The sequence below is a fragment of the Tenrec ecaudatus genome, chromosome 14 (genome assembly GCF_050624435.1).
Source record: "Tenrec ecaudatus isolate mTenEca1 chromosome 14, mTenEca1.hap1, whole genome shotgun sequence".
Classification (NCBI taxonomy): domain Eukaryota; kingdom Metazoa; phylum Chordata; class Mammalia; order Afrosoricida; family Tenrecidae; genus Tenrec; species Tenrec ecaudatus.
Window position 1 is genome coordinate 62,242,006 of NC_134543.1, and position 20,917 is coordinate 62,262,922.

The 20,917-nt window shown below is 36.3% G+C and overlaps 1 long non-coding RNA gene across 5 annotated transcripts in view; it reads left to right on the forward strand.

The window, feature by feature from the left end:
• Positions 1 to 20,917, forward strand: part of LOC142425772 (uncharacterized) — a 131,138-nt gene that overhangs the window by 35,130 nt on the left and 75,091 nt on the right. For 2 of the 5 annotated variants that reach the window (XR_012779698.1, XR_012779697.1), the window contains exon 5: positions 57 to 113. The exons of 1 other annotated variant lie outside the window; for it this stretch is intronic. This is a non-coding gene — a long non-coding RNA (uncharacterized LOC142425772). Of the gene's footprint in view, positions 1 to 56; positions 114 to 4,075; positions 8,064 to 20,917 lie in introns of those variants that run through there. 2 more of the 5 variants (XR_012779695.1, XR_012779696.1) reach the window with 2 other exon arrangements.

The window sequence follows — 20,917 nt, forward strand, 5'->3', positions numbered from 1 at the left end:
GCTAAATATTGCTTCATGTCCCCAGCCATCTTTCTTTTAATTTTTGAACTCTCAAGGAAAACTTGAAGAAGCTGTGAATGGCTCAGCAGCTCTCCTCTACAGAAGCAGCCCAGGTAAAGTAACAGTGTACAGCTGACCTTTAAAATGTAATTCTCCAGTGCCTGCCAAAAGGCCAGTTCGATGCTTTACTGCACTGCTGCTCTTTCACATGTAATACTAAAGAAGTGACATTTATAAAACTGCTGGTGTACTCCGGTGACATCCTGATATCTGAGGTGTTATATGAATTAAACTTTATCACGATAATGGATGTGTAAGTGTGCAAGAGAACTTCTATAAGAGATGAAATATTTTGTCATTTTGTAAATTGGCTAATTTAAGTATATGTATAATTTATGAAAGTTATGATTTGCTTTGAAAATGCAAAATCATTTTCATTTTACCAAGATAAAAATCTTATTCACAGAAACCTACAAGAAATATCTCGTGCAAAAATATCAATAGGAAGGGTAAAATATTTTTATAATCTCCCCCTCAATATTATTCTTCACTTTTTTGTAATTCCATATTGCTAAAAATATTGACTTAGCAGCAAATTTATAAAGAAAGTCAAAAGAGAAATACATTTTTGTATGCTATAAACAAACTACCACCAACAAAAAGCAGCTAAAACAAAATCCAGAAAATACTAAAGTAATTTTGCCAGTTGTGTGGAACTCATACTTTAACAAAGGAGAATATAAGTAAATATCATTTGAAATTATAATAAAGATTTACAGTGAAATATTATATTAAACTCCAGGGAATTTTTCATTATTAAAGAGATTGACTTATCCATCTTATAATAATTCCTCAATATTACAATTTTCATAATTTTAACTTTGATAAAATTATTTTTTACAATTTAAATATATACTTCAATGTGTTATTTTTAATTAGAAAAACTGTTTCCATGTATTAGTATTATAATGATATTTCTTATATCTTTAAACCTCAATGCACTTAATCCCCAGGTATTGCTGTGCGTCAGTATTAATTCAATAGCAGTGAGTTACTTTATGGTGGGAGGCATGTTTTGACAGTGAATATTAGCTAGGCAATAGTCATTGAACTTGGACATTTGCACAGTCTTGTCCAAATGGTGCTGTTTGCTGACATAATAAAATTCAAAGAACTGAACAATAAAAGTATTCACTTAACTAAATATAAATAATTTGAAATGAAAAATGGAAAAATCAAACATACATCATCATTTCAAATAAGATCTGGCAAATGGTAAGTGCTCAATATAATCCAGTTTATTGATTGTGATTTTATAAAATGAATAAAATAGATATAATTTTTAAATAATTTGAAAAATTATAACAATTGCGATAAAATTTACTTCACTGTTTCTTACTACTTAAAAAGCATTCTTCGTGAGATCCAAGTTTAACATAAAAAGATGGTTTCTCTTATGTGCATTTTAATGTAGTAATTGAATAAAACCACATTATGCATTGCTCCAGGCATACAATCTATCATTAGCATAAAACCAGTTTAAAATCTATCAAAATAGAATATTTTCAGTAATGTTCAATGAATATTGCATACAATCTTCTTCAGTTATCTTTATTAGAAACAGGGGTCTCCTACCTTTGCAATAGTCTATTAATTTTAGACCTAATTTTAGATGAATAGTTATAATTAAGTCATAATGTTGCTACAAGAACTCACTTATGAATTAATTGTAAAAGTAATTGAATATCATTTATAATAGCATCATAAGCCACAGTCAGTACATTTCAGTCTCTGAATGAAAACCGATAGCAAATCATGTTAGATTTTTATTTTGGCCCTTTAACTGAGAAAACAATGATCAAGTTTCTCCAGGAAGATTTCTTCCATCTCCCTCCCCACCACTTTTAGTCCTATTTTTCCTTTATATACCATTTTACGTGTATTTTTCCATGTGTAGCTCACATTTCTCATAATGGATGAAACTTTACTATCTGATATCTTTGAAACAGAATATCTACATATATTCTTCCACAGCATGGAAAATGTTACTATTCTTTTTTCATTCAGTATGGAGATGCACATGTTTATTATATATCTTGATTTCCAGTCCAATGTTATTTGGTCCATATTTGACTCATGCCAGTGTCTCTTTGACATGTCCCTATTGTTGCTGGTTTTCTTTTAGACGGTACTTTGATCTGTCATAGGTCCTCTTCCTGGCGCTACAAATTATTCTGGCTTCTGTGTGTTTCTAGTCGCTTCTCTAACTGTCTCTGCTAACTTTCATTCTGGTTAGAAACTAAGATCCCTTGTGCGTATTGCCACTGATCACGTTAGGCTGTCTAGTGAAGAAACTGTAAGTAAGTGCACTTATAGGCTCTTGTATATGCATATCCTTGGAAACATTTGTATATGTGTCCTTCAGCATTCATTCTCCACTTTTACAAATTTCACTTCATGCCACCTTGCTTTTACAAAAGACTTGTATTACTATGTTGGGTTTTGTTTTTTTTTGCTTTACTATGCAATACTGTGTATTTTTGCTAGCTGTAAGAAATTCAAAGATGTAACTTTTCCTCCCTCAAAAAGTAAACAGAGGAATGAATGTTCAAGGCTAGCTTTGCAGCGGGCCTTTGGACCGCACGCTGAACACAAGAAGGGGATCCTCAGGCTGCTTTCGGGGAACTGAGCTCAGAGCCATTATAACTTTATACTATGTCTGTGATGACTATTTGTTAAAGCGTTATTTTAGGTTTGATGTGTAATTTATGAGTTGATAGGTTACTTTTTTGCTTGATAATGATAAAAATCACATACAAATTAATGGTAATCATTTCCTTGTGTTCTTCCATGTCTACTTACAGAAGATTTCACAGGAACTTATGACTTTCAAATAGCAGGAGAGAGCTGTATTAAGTAAATGAGAATGCATACTGATGTTTATGACTGTACCCGTATCATGTGGATCATTCCAACCAGCGTCCCTCATTCAAGCTTATTTATAGCCTCTCATTAGCCCAATGAGAAACCTGACTCTAACTATTCGACACCTATTTATTTAATTGTTCAGATGTAGTCGATGTATACAATAATTTCAGGGTTATATATGGTGCCTCCATGAGTAAAAACAACAACACACACACAGCAGAATACAGTACATTTGCCCATTGTTTCTCCTTTCGTCTCCTGTATTCCCATCATTCCCCAAACTATTAAAGCCTTCCTCCTCTTTCTGTGACATTGATGCAGTGATGAAGTACAGCCAATTAGTGGTTGGTGCATATGTTATTCTGGGTACAATAGAGGAAAAAGTCCACAGACACTCATATATATAAGACAGTTTTATATAAAGGGTAAGTGTACATTAACAAAACTACCCTACCCAGTGCTGCCCAAGCCCACATGTCCAACATTAACCCATATGTCTGACATCAATCCACAGTCTTCCTCCACCTCACAAAACAGATGTAATGATGCTGAGTGCAGTAGGAAAGCCGAGTCAGTGAGTGTGTAAGCATCTAAGCACTGGAAGGGTCTCCACATGGCTGCTCCAGCACCTAGGACTCCACTGGGGTAGGTCCGTATGGCTTCTCCTTGAGGATACCCTTCCTGCAGGAAGTGAGCCTTGCCAGAGGAAGCAGGGAACTAGCTAAGGCAGCTGCGCCCTGGTCTGACCATCACAAACCAAGGGAAGCGAGAACTAGAAAGGCGAGGCTCACAGAGCCATTTATCCCTTTACCCTTCAATTAACCCCACATGTGTTTATAGATCAGGTTGGCACAATAACCTTTAACTATCTCAGTGCATACATTTGAGTAATAGTTGTATTGACTGGATTTCCTTGTATTCAGATAGATATTATTTAATCACAGACAGCATTGTACTAGCTAGCTAGCTCTTAAACTGTCCTTAATGACGATGAATGTACCACCATTCCTCTTAAATTGATCATTCCTAGCAAAGTAAACCATAGAACTGTTTTCATCAGAATGCCAATATGAGTCGATTTCAGCTCACTAAAGCCTAGGATACTGATCTTTATGCATTCCATTTTGGATGTCTTCCAATTTTCCAGGTTGGCATCAGTATTGGAGGAAGGTTTATTCACCTACATACACAAAAACACCACTTTGCCTGCTGAATATGAGGTCTTGAAGCATGTGCTGAGGAAGATCACAGATTTCAGACTTTAGGTTAGATCACAACTCAATGTAAAGAAGACCAAAATCTCACTTGAGCAGTAGGTAACATGATCAACTAAGAGGCTGAAATTGACCAAGACTTTGTTTTGCTGGGCTCAACTGTCAACACTCACGGAAGTACCAATCAAGAGATCAAAAGACATGTTGCTTCATGGAAATCTTCGGGACAAAATCTCTTGTATTGAAGAGCAGTGGTGTTCCTTTGAGGACGAAGGAAAATCTGACCGAAGCCATGATATCTCCAATTGGCTTATAAGAATGCAAAAGATAGACATTGCATAAATAAAACCAAAGAAAAATCAATCACTTGAATTGCAGTCCAGGTAAAAATATTTAAAATACTATGGACTGCTAAACAAATCTGTCTTGGAAGAAGTACAGCCAGAGTGCTCCTTAGAGGCAAGCATGGTAAGACTTTCATGTTGTCTTGAAAGACCAGGCCCTGGAGAAGGGTATCATGCTTGGTAATGTTGAGGGGGCAGGCAGAAAAAAAAGAGGACTGCCCCAAGGAGATAGATCGACACAGTGGCTGCAACCATGGGCTCAAGTGTAAGAACAATTGTAAAGATGGTACAGGACCAGACAGTACTTTTCTCTCTTGTGCATAGAGTCACCATGGTTTGGAATGGAACCTATCCAGTGGAAGCTTACAACAACTCATGCACATCAACATCAGACATTGAATAAGAAATACTGAAGAAAATGTGTTACATTTGAACTATGGTGCTGGCAAGGAATATGGAAATACCAGATATTGGCAGAAGTACAGTGGAAGACATCCATTCAGAATGCTCATTAGAAGCAAGGAATAGTGAGACTTTGCCTCCATTCTATAGGGTATGTTATCAGGAGACACCAGTTCCCGGAAAAGGCCATCATGTTCGGTAAAGTAGGGGCAGAAAAAACAAGGAGACCCTCTACAAGGGGGATTAATCAGTGGATGCAAGGATGGACTCAAACATAACAATTGATGGCACTGGAAATGGCAATGCTTCTTTCTTTGTACATGGATATAAAGACCCATGAACACCAACAATAATCTCTTTATATGAGGTTATTTTACGCATCAATTGTATTATATTCTTTAGTCACGGTCTGCTTTCCATCTTGAGACACCCCTGAAATTATTTTTAAACATTTTCTTATACCAATGTCACTTACTCTGGTAAGTTATGTGAGTTTCAAAATATCCAGTTTCTCATAAATCCATCATTATAGTATTATACAAATTCTTCCAGCAGGAAGATTTTTCTTTGTTTCAACCACCAAGCAATTTCTCCCTAACACTTGGAAAACATTCAGCTGTTTATGGTCTCTAAAATTGCAAAGAAAAATATGAAACCGTTTGCGTCTTGAAGCTTTATTCCCCAAACCCTATATGGTCATTATATATGAGGATCAACTCAGTGGATGTGCTTTTGTTTAGTTATGGTCCTACAATTAGGTATTTTCAAAAATCTTTTAAAAATTAAAAACACTGTATATATTATTTTCAGTATGGCATCTTTCAGTAAGCAATCTTCACTGAGCTCCATTCATGTATTTGTATGATTTAATAGCTTATATTTTATCACTGTGTATTATTTTTATTATTGGAATATATGAGTTTATTCATTTCTATTTAAGGATGTCTTGTTACATTTAAATTTTGACAAGCATAAACATTCATGTGCAGGTTTTGTGTTTACACAAGCTTACAAATTAAGTAAAATTTCTAGAATACACTTCATTAACAATATGTAATACTTAGTGTTAAATTTTTATAACGTTAAAATATATATTCATCTTGACATTTCTTGCAATAGAATTGTTATAATTTCTAAATTGTTCTTAATTTTCTATTTAACTTTTTGTTTTTAATGTATAGTTTACTTAATTTTTAATTATACTTGAGAAAATAATTTGTATGGTTTATATATTTTAATATTTTCTAAGGTGAAGTGTAGCCTTAAGTATAGCTTCTCTTTTGAGTTCTTCATGCGAACTTGAGAAGAGTGTATGAAGCTGCAGTTGGGATCTTCTGTAATTATCAATAAATCAACTTCATTGGTCGTGATGTCAAGGTACTCACATCCTTGCTCAATATCCAACTTCTAATCTGTATATAGCTTCTGTTAGGTTCAGTTAGTTCTTCTTTTATTAATATAGCAAAGGTTTTATAAACAATAGTATAGTCAATGTCTTAGTAATTATTACCCTCCATTACCATATTTTTATCATGATTATTATTACTGATTTATCACGACCAGAACAAAAATCAAATGTTATGCAGCAGACACTAAAACAACCACATTTTTGAAGTTACTTTTCACCACATAATTCTAAGTTTTAAGTTATGCACATTGAGACCATAAGATTGATTGATTTAGGGTGAGCCCAGAGCTCATTCCTGGAGCTGTGCTTTTTTCTTTCCATTTAATTTGCTATAACTTGGTGTGGCAGTTACATAATCTGGTGTCAATTTGGGACTTGAGAGGAGTAAGAGTGAAGGAGTGGAGTTTAGTCTGCCAATCTGGTCATAGCCAATGAGGCTTCTGTGTGGGCATGGCCTTCTCCAGAGAATTCTGGGAGTTCCTGTATTTCCTCCATGGAGATGGGACATAATCTCCCTCTGCTCGCTCCCTGGGAGACATTGTAGCTGACAAGACGCATGGAACTGTGCTAGCGCCCTGAGCTGGAGAAGCCACATGGCCCTACCCTGATGCAACCAGACCCTTGCCAGCTCTGAGATGCTTACAACGCCACTGGATCCAGAGACCTCCAACCCACTGGCCTGTGATCTTCCTGCATTCAGCTTCATTGCATGTTTCCATGAGTCTGAAGAGGACTTTGTAGATTGGTATCAGATATATGGACTAATATTGGACTTATGGGCTTGGACTGGATCGGGTTGAGATACTTTCTTAATGTACAATTACCCTTTATATAAAACTCTCTCTTATAAACGTATGAGTTTCCTTGGATTTGTTTCTCTAGTCTACCCAGACTAACACACTTGGGAATTAATATATATGTCACATCATTCCATAGTACAATCATATCAAACGTAATTATACAATTGCTTCCATAATCTGTTCTCTGCAGAGTATCTAGTCAGACCCAGCCACTGGCAGATATACTCTAGCCAAAGGCAAGAGCCCCAAAGAGCTTCACTGTCAGGCAGAGACCTTTGTAATCTTGATTATACTGCGTTGTACCATACTTTATATTTGGTTGGTTGAATTCCCTCTAGACATGACCTGAATTTGTTCTGGGTGCAAGTATTTCTTAGTTGTTCCATCGCAGAAATTGCTTCCCTGGCATTTTGAATGTTGATGGGGTCTTCTCCCTCTCATGCATTATTTGTATTATTGTCTTTATACTAATATGATTTTATCCTTACCACCTTAGTGCAATTTGTTTTTCATTGTTTTCTGTTGGGTTTCCCAGGTGTGAAGCTAGGAGGAGTGGATGTATAATGTTGATAACCGACACAAGGTGTTATAAGGAATGCAGGGGTGGTGGTGAGTTATAGGGAGGGAAAGGGGATTTCGGTATTAAATAATGAAGGCAGGAGGTGGCAAGGAGCCCTAGAACTGGTCATGATTGCACAACTCATTTAAATGTGATTTAACCATGGCGGGAAGATAGGGAATGCTCTAGAATAGATATAGTGCTGATTGTAAGATTCCCCTTGAGATGATTGAACAATTGAACTATTCAATTGTATGATACATGAATCATGTACTAATAAAACGTTTGCGGGACTGATTACAAGGATCTATATGTGACCTCCTCCCTGGGGGATGGACAACAGAAAAGTGGGTGAAGGGAGACTTCGAACAGGGCAAGATAGGACAAAATAATAATTTATAAATTATCTAGGGCTCATGAAGGAGGGGGGAGTGGGGAGGGAGGGGAAAAAAGAGGATCTGATGCAAAGGGCTTAAGTGGAGAGCAAATGCTTTGAAAATGATGAGGGCAAGGAATGTACAGATGTGCTTTACACAAGTGATGTATGTATGGATTGTGATAAGAGTTGTATGAGTCCCAATAAAATGTTTGAAAGAAAGAAAGAAAGAAAGAAAGAAAGAAAGAAAGAAAGAAAGAAAGAAAGAAAGAAAGAAAGAAAGAAAGAAAGAGGAAGAAAGAAAGAAGGAAAGAAAGAAGGAAAGAATTAAGAAAAACTGTTGGGGGGGAAAAGATGAATTGATTATAGCAAAAATTTTCATAGCTATTTGATTCTTGACCTGTTGTTTAAGAATACAAACCCAGGCTAGGGGCATGCCAAAGATCAGCCTATGTCAACAAATCTGTTTTCATATGCGAAGCACGAATATTTTCCTTAGATGTTGCATTTACTCTTCACAGAAGCCATATTTTTCTATATAATTTTTGCTTACTCATCCTCATAATCATAATTCTCTCTATGTATTCTTGTTTAGCCAAAATATTTCAATTTGGAAATAAAATGCACAAAATGAATCAGCTCTAAAGAAGTTTGAAATATACTAGAATTTGGGGGGTAACATTCATTTGTAAAGTTCATCTACAAAAATTTGCAGTTCCTAAGTTTTGGTGAATGCCTGGATGTGGGTTCTTTAAGATTCCAAACCAAAAAAGCCAACAACTATTGCCATAGAGTTTATGCCTACTCGTGCTGTTGTTCCGTGCTATGGAGTCAGTTCCCAGTGACAGTGACTCTATACGCAACAGAAGGGAACACTGCCCAACCGTGTGCCCTGCTCACAGTTGCCTTAAGGTTTGTGCCCATTATTGCAGCCACTGTGTCAATCCATCTGCCAAGAGTCTTCCTTTTTATTGCCTTTTCACTCTTCCAAGCTTGATGTGCTGTTCCTGGGAGTGGTCTCTCCTTTCAACATATCTGAAGTACAGGAGATAAGTCTCACTTACCCTTGCCTCCAAGAAGCATTCAGGTTGTACTTCTCCTGAGACAGATGGTTTGTGTTTGGGGGCAGTCCATGGCACAGGGGAGGCAGGACAGGAAACCCTGAGTTTATTCTGCAGTTATCTATTTACTTTTGAGATTTTTTGTTCACTATTGACAGTTATGCATGTAGGTTGGTTAGTAAATCAGCTTATTTCTGAATTCAGTATTAAAACTGCTGCTTTAGCTAATATAGGATTTGGTACAATTAACTTCAAATATGTTTTTATTTATCTTGACATTTCAATAGTATTTAAAAATTTTAAGATCCATTTAAAAGAGCTTCTATTCATGGAACTCGTTGAATATATAAATATTTTAAGACAATTTTCTAATTTGAAATCCATTCAATAAATAAATTAAGGTTATTATAATATTATACCTGTGGTATAGTTTTAGTTGTTCAAAAATATCATAATTTAGACCAATATCCACTGTAATCAGGTCACTTCACACAAATGAATGATAACCTGTCATGTAAAGTTGATATTTGGAACATAAGAATATTGTGATAAAATATTCAATTAAAATTTTAACTAAGACTTTCATGCCTAAGTAGATAATAAATGAATAGCCAAGTTCTCAAATATTATTGCTACTTGAAGACACGCAAAAAAGTAGTCAGCTCAAAAACCTTACAAATTATAGTAAGATTGAGGCTTCCATGAGAAGACTATGGAACTAAAGTACTCATTGACTGATTTTCCTGGGGACTTTTATAATTTATTTCCTGATTGAAGTTATTATTTCCTATAGATTAAAAGGAGGGCTTCCAAAATTCCAATGGACCTTTCTACATTATAAAGCTAGAATTTTGGTCATTTATGAACACTTCTTTGGAAATTTTTAATGTAAAGGTTGATCAAATCCACTTTTAATCGGATTTCAATTAAGATTTATTAGAGTTTGCTTATGGTGAGGCATATTAAGGATTTGCTGATACAAGCAAATGATTTCTATGTTGACATACCTGCATGGCATATATGTGCTTGTAGCTGTTGGGGAGAGTTATTTAAGGAGCTAATCTGCTCAGCAGGGTATAGAGAGAGCTTGGCAATGGGTGGCTTCAAAGTCACCAGCCACATTCTGGCAGAATGTCGGTGACTATTGCATTATCAATGCCTTTACCCAAAAGGTGGCACTAATAGTTATCTCTATTATGAATGTAGGAGGGGTATATTTCCTTGTGACTGGTAAAAGCTTCTAGAAGTGTTGAGACTCTATAATTTAACCACATCAGTCACTCTGCTTTTCTCAATATTTAGACTATCGAGCGATATCTTACTATATACAAAGTTGAGCATACAAGCAGAGATTAAGATTCAGATTTAAGACAACTTGACGTCAAGGATACTTGCATAAAGATGAAGAATAGATAAAATTCTGAAGAAATGATCCAGGCAGAAGGGATTAAACTCAAAGTGGAGACTGACTTATTGGGACTCTTCAAACTCATCATAGAGCATGCTGCCTATTACATGAGCAACTTCCAGGATCAGAATCTTGGATGATTCTGTGCCTTCTAGAGAATGAAAAGGCACTGCTCAGATTCTGCAGAACCAGGACAAAGTTTATCACGTTTTTAAATTCTCTCAAAGCAAAAAAACCAAAGTACAGCAGCATGAGTCTCGTCCTCTCACCTGAGTCTTCAATGTGGTGTCAGTAGTAGCTCAGGAGGGAACTGTGGTGTAAAGCAGGAGTAATCATGTGTAACAGAAGAAGGAGAGAAGCAAGATGGCCTACCACCTGCCAGATTCTGACAGCCTTGAAGTAATCAGTTAAGAAGTGACAGCTTCTTTGTTCTCTACTACAGAGCAGCAACCACATACAGTAAGAACGCTGTCATAAGAGCGATTTCCAAGGTCCACTTAGATGAGACAAAAACAGCAGCATCTGTAAATCACCCTTCAGGAAGTCTTGGGTGCACTTTGAGATGACTTCTAAGAAAGCTCAGAACCAGGATTTTTAAATTGGAGACAGGAGTCAATGACAATTTGCTCATGTTTCTTTCGAATGGGTAAGTGCAAAAGAAATTCAAGATATGTATATAAATACTATGTAGTTTATCAACAATGAATGAAACTGAAGAAAACATTCACAGTGTATTATTTATTGTAATTATAATATTATCCTCTCATATTCTTTTACATTAATGATTTAGTAAAGACAATAAAATAATTGTCTCATGTGAACTCACCTCATCTTTTTATCCCCTCCTCCCCCACAAATATGCATATATCTCCTTTCCAGTTAACACTAGAAGAGTTCCGGCAATCAATTAGACTGGGCACTCCAGAGTAGCTAAACCAATTCTCCGCACCCCCCACCCTTTGCTCTCTCTCTCTCTTTCTTTATCTATGTACAAAACCACCCAAAATATATATGTATTTTTGTCAAGGAAGTGGCTTAGACAATTCTGGAAGAAGGTAAATCCAGTCCAGTTCAAGTCCTTGGGGTTAGGTGTTAACTTGAAAACCTTCCCTGACTCTTATAGTTGTTGGGGCTGATAAACCAGAAAGCAAAAAGATAAACCAGGAATCAGGAAACCACCGGTTGATGAATTCAGAGACAGATTAACGCCAGGCCGGCAGTCTAGGCTCATGGCTACAGAACCAATTGCATCCCAGGTTAGGAGACAGTATGGAAAGCCACTGATAGCCCCTAGCTGCAGCAGGCCCTTGGTCAAGTCTAAAGAATGAGAGGTTGGTGAAACAGATGCAGGATTCAGACCACGAAGAGATAAGCCTTCCCACAGGGTCTGCTGAAATGGGAGTAGGTCACATTGCCGAAGAAATTTTGCAACAGTATAATGGCTGTGACCGGAGTAAGGAGGCCACCCTCTTCTCTAACCCTCTTTCAGCTGCTTTGCTGTCCACAGCAAGTCCCATCTTGGACATGATTACACATTAGGTCACATAATGTGTAATTTCCAGCCTCTGACTACCAAACCACTGAGAATCCCGAGAATCCTGGCAGAGCCAAATTGACACAAATTCAATTATCACACAGGAATGTGATGAGATTATATTAAATTGAAATTTCACCAATTTGAATTATTATGTTATCACCATGTACAGAATTTTCAGGTCAGCTCACATCTGCTCACTGATATCTCCAGGAGTTTGACAATCATCAACAATTACCAAAGGCCAAGCTCACCACGACTGAGTTAAATCTTCTATGGATTTCTAAAATAAACTGTTTTTCAGAAATTAAATAATATATCCAGAATACTTGTAAGATGAACCAACAAATGAAAGTAAGTCCAAAAGTGCTGTTAAAAAAATGACACAAAACTTAAACTCATTGCCCTCAGTTGATGCAGACTCATAGTGGCCTTATGTAGCTAACTAGAAATGCCCCTGTGGGCTTTTGAAGGTGTAAACTTGTAAGAGAATGATTCATTGTTCCATTTCACAGTGGCTGGTGAATTTGACCTACTTATTTTCCAATTAGACACCCATCCGGTAACCGAAATGGCTGTGCACCACAAAGGCTCACACAATCATATAGAAATATTTGTTAAAGAAAATTATAACCTAAGAAGTTAGTTTTTGACATGTTATTCATCTAGGTCAGAGTTTTTGAATGTAGGAAATATCCCTCTGTCGGGGTGAGAAAACAATCCGGGGAGCTGAAAAAGAAGATACCAAGATTATGGGCTATCATACTAAATGTTTAATTGGGGAGGGGGTACTGAGTAATTTTTTTTGAAAAGAGGTGGTAGGTCAATAAGTTTGGGGACTTTTTATATGCTTCTGATAATGGTTTTCTATCTCTAATCATTTGCAAAGAAATTATGTGTTCTTCAATTTATACTACATCCATAGCACAGATTTAGCATGCTTAAGGAAGTAAATCATCTTTCTTTTAAAAGTTTTTTGAGTTTTGAGAACAGCAACAATCCAAAGCAAAATCCATAGGGCTAAGATCAGGATTGTGTTATGGTTTCCCAACAAAGTTCTCATGGAGCTGAATGGACTACACTAGAAGGATAAGCAGGTGGCTTGTCATGATAGAAAAATCTAATTGCTCAGCAAAACTCTCCTGGTCTCTTTCTCATTAATGAAATATTTGATTTTCTAAAAACTTCAGCATCCTAAATTTCAACTATTATCCTATATCATGTGAGAAATTTTATCAAGATTACCATTTTCAAATTTCCCAAAATAGTTTTCCAAACCTTCTGCACTGACTTCTTTGGTTTGAATCTCACTGTTCAAAAAGATCCCCATAGACTTTACTGTTTTGATTCAATCTTACTCTTTGGGCCATTTGGTAAAAAGATGTGTCCTTGGCTAGCATTTGTTTAATAAAATAATCTTCATTAGATTTATTCTTGCTTAAAAGACTAATGAAAAGATCAGGTTGTCGAGCTAGTGGATCGCCAGGCAATTCTTTTGGAATTCATGCAGATGTAGCTTGCCGAGGACAAGATGTTCACTTAAAACTGGAAATTCCACACCAGGGGAAGTCTTAACCTCGGCAGCTCCTGTAGCAGTGAAGATTCTAACGTCTAAGAAAGCCAAGCGCACTCTCTTTCAGTCTTTGATACCTTATAAAACTCATAGACATCGTAGAGCTACTTCCCTGAGAGTTTCTGAGACTTTAACTGTTTGCTGGGGTAGAAAGCCTGGTCTAGCCAATCTCTCAACTTCAGAGAGTTTCTTTAATAACAAGGGTATTTTTTTTTTCTTCCCTCATCTTTGAGGTCTACCAGACCTTGAAAATGGTCTTTCTACAGCTGTCTATGTTTTGTTTTACATGGGATAGCGTTTCTATAAATTTGTTGTCAAGCTTCAATAATTTGGAAACATGTAGGCTTAAGTTTTGTTAAAATTATATCAGTTCTGACTTCAATATAATGTTGTTGTCGGTTTCCCTTTCCAAATGGCATACTTTACTCTAAAGTCACCATCTGCAGAAAGCTACTGATCCATCATGATTAAACACATTTTGTTTGGAATAAACCTGTGTGTGTATGAACTGGAATCTAAGTAGCAAATTTTTTTTGACTTAACCTTATATATTCAGTTCTTGAAGTATGAGGAGTTTAATGTCTTGCACTGGAGAATTTGCAATGGGTTCACTTTCTGACTTTTTATATTTGAAGCAACCAGAATATGAAACAACCCATACATGTTTCAAATACATTTTTGAATACTGGAACTAATAACCTTGCAAAATAGATTGAATATAAAATAGTCTATGTTAAAACATAGTGCCATAACATAACATTTTCAATAATTTAATTCTCCTTTTTCCCCTTGCTTCACGGTATAGGAATTTGTTTCTTTTGATTATTCTCTCACATATCTTTCAATATTGAGATACTATCAAACATATATTTAGTGGATATTATGTGCTAGATAATGTCGTAAACAACACATGTAAATGTGTGTGTGTGTGTGTGTGTATAACACGGAGAGACTTTGATAAAATCCTGCGGCAATCCAAAGAAATTTTGTAATATTTTAAATTCTATTGCACAAAAAAGAAATGATAGACAGAAAGGTTAAGCAACTAGTTTGGGGTCAGCAAGCAGTTAAATGGAAATATAGAAATTTTAGCCCTGATTTGTTTTTTGCTCTGGTGAGCTTGTTCTTAGCCATTACACTATGCTGCTTTCCGTAAAATGTTAACTTAGGCCTTACAATTTCTTTTGCCAGTTGCCATTGATACAATTCTAATTCAAGATGATGCAATGTATGTTGAAGAAGAACTGTGCCCTGTAGGGTTTTAATGGCTGATTTTATAGAAGGAGATTATCAGGTCTTTGTTGCTAGGTACATTTGGATACTCTTGAGTGGGTGTCAGTGATTTCTCTTGTTTCCTGTTACTGTTTGTTTGAGGTAGAAATATGGCCTTGGTTAGAGAAATGACAGTGGATATTGTGTGCTAGAATTTTTCAAGACCAACAATATATTCACGGAAAAAATCTTTTAACAAAATAAATGATGACTCTATGCATGGGCATGACCATGATGGAATATACAGGAGTAAAAAATGACACTATCTTTGAGAAGAAACAATGGAGAAGCGTTAACATTTGTAGTGAAAATGAGTCCAGGAGCCAACTGTGGAACAAATGATCATTTGCTCATTTGTAAGTTCTGGTTAAAGGTGAAGAAAATAGAAACAACTCCACAGACCCAAAAAAAGACCAACGTGGGTAGAATCCGTGACAAGTTTTTAGAACATCTCAAGAGCAGATTTGACACATGGAATAGTAATGACAAAACCTGACAAGTTGTGGATGACAACCAGAACAGTGTAATGATGAAACCAAAGTTTGTTAAATGACAAGAAAGAGAGAAAAGATAAAAGTGGTTGACAGAAGAAAATTGAAACGTGCTCTTGAACCTAGAGCAGAGAAATAAATGGAAGAAATGATTAAATAACAGGACTGAACATATACTTTCAAAGGGCAGCTTCGAGATGACAAAGTAAAGTAATATAATGAAATGTGCAAAGACCTGAAGTTACCAAATCATGTTAGCATGTTTCTGGAATAACTAAAGAAACAGATCAAGTCTTAGGTTGAAATGTTAAAGGATTCCATGGGAAAAACATGGAATGGTGGAGGAGGACACATTAAAAATCAATGAAAGGAAATCACAGAATCACTATCCCCAAAAGATCTATTCAACATTCAGCCATTTCAAGATGTATCATATGAACAAGAACCAAGAATATCGGAGAATTTGAGATGTGCCAAAAGTTATAGTGAAAAAAGGCAGGAGTTGAGAGAATATCAACTGAAATGTTTCAACAAGCTGGGGAATAAATGGGAGCACACACGTGTCTATGCTAAACAAATTGTTAAACAACTACCGAGTGCATAGATTGTAAAAAATCCATGTTGTCACACATACCAAAAAAAAAAAGTAACCCAACAATTCAGAAATTATGTAAAAATATCATTAATCCCAAATGCAAGTAAAAATTTGCTTAACCCCATTCAACAACAGTGTCAGCAGCACATAAACAGGGAGCTACCAAAAATTAAAGGTGAATTCAGAAGGAAGTGGCATCAGATTTAGGATTGCCACCATCAGATGGATCTCAGCTAAAAGCAGGGTCACCAGAAAGATGTGTGCTTGTGTTTTACTGACAATGAAAATACATTTGACTGTGTAGATCCCGACGAGCTAAGCACGACATTGAGGAGAATGAGTATTTCAGAGCACTTCATTATGCTTACACAGAACTTGTTCAAAAAGAGAAATTAAACAAACAGAACCATGGAATTTGAATTGTTTAAGATCAAGGAAGGTATATTTCATGGTTTTATTCTTTGAGCATACTTATTCAATCTTTATGCTAATCAAATAAGTCAATATTTTGTCTCTAGGAAGAGCATGGTATAGGGTTTGAAGTACAGTTATTAACATGCAGATGCCATAGGGTTACTTGTTGAAAGCCAGGACGACTTGAAGTACTTTTGGATGAAGAGCCAAAACCTCAGCCTTCTGTATGGATTACAACTCAATGTAAAGAAAGCCAAAATCCTCACAACTGGACCAATCAAAAACATGATGATAAATGGAGAAAAGATTGAAGTTTCAAGGATTTGATTTTGCCTATTTCCCAGTTAATGCTCATTGAGCACACATCAAGAAATCAAATGACATGTTGCCTTAGGTAAACATATCACTCAAGACCATTTTTTAAGTATTGAAAAGCCAAGATATTACTTTGAGGACTATAGTGCACTTGATCCAAGCCATGGTATTTTCAATTGCCTTATATACCTGTGAGAGTTGGACATTGAATAAGCAAGACCCAAGAATACTCGATGTATATAAATTATGAGGTTGATGGATAATATTGAAAATACTGCCGACTGTGAGAAGAATGAATAAATCTGTCTTGAAAGAAATATAGCTAATATGTCCCATAGAAGAAAGGATGGTGAGACTTTGTCTCATGAATTTTGGACATTTTATCAGAAGTAAATAGTCTCTGGAAAAGGGTATCACACTTGTTAAAGTGAAAAGGCAGTGAAAACATGGATGACCTTGAAGCAGTGGAATGACACAGTGGCTTAACAATGGGTTGAATCTTAATGATTGTAAGGATGGCACAGGACTTAGAAGAGCAAAGTTACTACGTGTCAGAATGGACTCAACAGCACCTAATCACCACCACCACCTAAGTCAACTGATCCTAAGGAACTGCTTGTGTAGCCATAGCACAGACTGGGAGAGGGAAGGGAATGTGACAGAAATGAATGTCACAGCCTTTACAAATACATTCTTATGAAATTAGCTTGCTGTCTGATCTGATCCCACCACAAAGAGACAAAAACACTAAGGGCAGGCAACAGAACAGCAAGGGGAACAGAGCAATGAAGTCCCCAGGGAATACCAAAAATAGACTTTGGGGACAGGGCTTGGTGCCCCATCAGACGCAACCAGAAAACACCCCTAAACCTAAAGGCCAACAAATAGTCCTTGAACTAACTACTAGCTTTCCTGTCTTGCAGTTGTGTTTTGTTTGGGGGTTGTTGGGTGTTTTTTTTTGGTTTTTTTTTGCCATTGACTTGTTGGTTTTGTTGCTTGGTTTTGCTCTGTCTTGTTTTTGTACATGTAATTATATCCGCAGGTCTGTATAAATAAGATAGGCTGGATGAACAATCTGGAGGAAAAATCAATTGACAGTTCCGTGGAGTCATGGGACGTGGGGGGTAAGGAAGTGGTGTTCACAAACCCAGGGACAAGGGAACAACAAGTGATCCAAATCAGTGGTGAGGAGGGTGTAGGAGACCTGATAGGGTGTGACCAAGTGTAATTTAACTGAGAAGAATTACTGAAACCCAAATGAAGGCTGAACATGATAGCGGGACAAGAGGAAAATAAAAGGAAAAAGAGGAAAGAGATATGAGTCAAAGGTCCTATATAGAGGTCTAAATAAAGGCATGTAGGTAAATATATTTATATAAGAGGATGTGGAAATACATCTATGTGCATATAATTATAGGTTCAGTATTAAGGTAGCAGATGGATATTGGGCCTCTACTCAAGTACTCCCTCAATGCAAGAATACTTTCTTCTATTAAACTGGCATTCTATGTTGCTCACCTTCGTGACACAATTGCTGAAGAAAAAGTGGGTGCATAAGCAAATGTGGTGAAGAAAGCTGAAGGTGCCCAGTTATCAAAAGATATAGTGTCTGGGGTCTTAAAGTCTTGAAGGTCAATAAGCGGTCATCTAGCTCAGAAGCAACAAAGCTCACATGGAAGAAGCACACCAGCCTGTGTGATCATGAGGTGTCGACGGGATCAGGTATCAGGCATCATCAGAACAAAAGAATCACATCATTGTGAATGAGGGGGAGTGCAGAGTGGAGAACTAAAGCCCTTTTGTAGCCAATTGGACATCCCCTTATGGAAGGGTCGTAGGGAGGAGACGAGCCAGTCAGGGTGCAGTGTAGCAATGATGAAACCGACAACTTTCCTCTAGTTTCTGACTTCTCCTCCCCGCCCCCACCCATAAATTCTACCTTACAAATCTGGCTAGACCGGGGGATGTACACTGGCACAGATAGGAACTGGAAACACATGGAATCCAGGGCAGATGATTCCTTCAGGACCAGGGGTGAGGGTAGAGATGCTGGGAGGGTTCAGGGAGGGTGGGGCCAAGAGGGGGAACTGATTACAAGGATCTACATAAAACTTCCTCCCTGGGGGATGGACAACAGAAAAGTGGCAGTGCAAGGTATGACAAGATAATAATTTATATATTATCAAGGGTTCGTGGTGGGGGGAGCAGAGAGGGAGGGGGAGAAATGAGGAGCTGATGCCAGGGGCTTAGGTGGAGATCAAATATTTTGAGAATGATGAGGACAATGGATGTATAAATGTACTTTACACAATTGATGTGTATATGGATTGATATGAGAGTTGTAAATGCCCCTAATAGACTGATTAAGAAAATATTAGCTTGTGCCTTCAGATTTTGCTTGAATTTGATCTTGTATATACCATGTCCATTTAATGACATTGTGCTATTATGCATGTCCAAATTTATGATCCTGTGGGGCAGGAGCACCCAGTAATGATTTCCTAATCAGCCCCATTATGACGGACATCACTCACATTTTGGTGATCAGTCTCTGGTAAAGTCCAGCAGCAAGTCAAAAGCTATTTATCAAATGGAATCTCAAATTGCCTCAAAGCAAATAATAATTTATATTTAACTAGTATTTTTCATCAGTAACATACATGTAGAAAGTTCATAGCATCACATCTTCAAATCATTGAAAACAATTGTCAACCTAAATTTCTACTCTTGTTAGTGCATTTTGTCTTAAAGAAAACTAAAGTGAATCTGTAAAGGTCAACCAAAATTTTAAAACAATACACATTATGATTATAACTGGCAGTATAATTAACTCCAATCAATTAAGAAGTCCAGCGATTAGAGCGTATAACATTCTTTTATAGTTTACATTTTAAGGTGCAAATATTTGGTAATGACCAAGATTTTTTGGATAGGTTTCTTTTGCTGAATTGCCTTTGGCAAGAGGACATAGTTTAAAAACTCAAAATAAGTAATTCTCTTTTAAAATATAAAAGGATAGCATATTAGAATGCTTGTCTGTTTTCTATATTTGCTATGAATTTTTAAATATATTTTAGAATACACAGGGCACAGTGAAATGTTACTCCTTTTCTTTACTTTTGAAACTTGCAATTGTTGATTTACAAACATTGCCAGCTTTGGACAGGTCTAGTATATCTTCGCTGAGGCACAGCAGAGCTGAACCGTTTTCTTAGGTAAATTTATAGGTGTTTTGTCCCAGTTTATCTGCAGAATGAAGTATATTAACTCAGCTAACTAGATTTTTATAGAGATGTGAGTTAACTGCAGGGCAATGTAGGAAGATTGTGTAAAATGGTTGCAAATAGAGATAATGTGATCAGATGTCACTTGGATATGATTTACAAAGACATCTCTGTAGGGATTTAGGTGTTGTAATTATTTGTAGACATAGAAGAGTGATAGATATTTAATCTCATTACAACCAAGTAGATGTTGACTCATAATGACTCTATAGGACAGGGTAGAAATGCCCCTGTAGATTTCTGAGACTAATTTTTTAAGGGTATGGAAAACCCCTCTTTCTCCCTCTGAGCGCATGGTGGACTTAACTGCTGCCACTGTGGTTAACAGCTCAATAATAACCACTATGCTACCAGGGATCCCCAGATAATTCATAGAATCTTTAAAAAAATTAGATTAAAGGGATTGTGTCTTCAAAATAGTATTATAAAAATATTTCCTGAAAAAATAAGGTGAAAGAGATATAGACACATCTGGATTCCATTGCATAGATTCCTTTGTGAATCACATTTATTCCATTCTAAGTAATGTTAAAAATTATTTTTCAGAAATATTAGTTTAGTCAATTTACCTAAAAGAAGTATTGTGTAGGTTGATTTCAGAACATCCCATTTCTTAGAATGGTACAGCAAGAAGTTTAAAAACTTTTTTTCCTTATGAAAAGTTAGCATTATTTTTTTAATCCTTCTCATCATTCTCCCAATGCCTTCATATATCTGATATCAAACTTATGTCTAAATAACAGACTGCCTTATAAACCTTTATATCATTTCACATACTTTTAATTATGTATGCTTATCAAAGGTATTTTATTGTGACATTTTTAGTTAATTACTACTATCTTAGGCATATTACAAATAAAATAGCACGTTCCAGTGTGTTAGGCTATAGTAAAAGCATAAATAACCTAAAAACATGTGGAACTTTCTGTAAATTTAAAA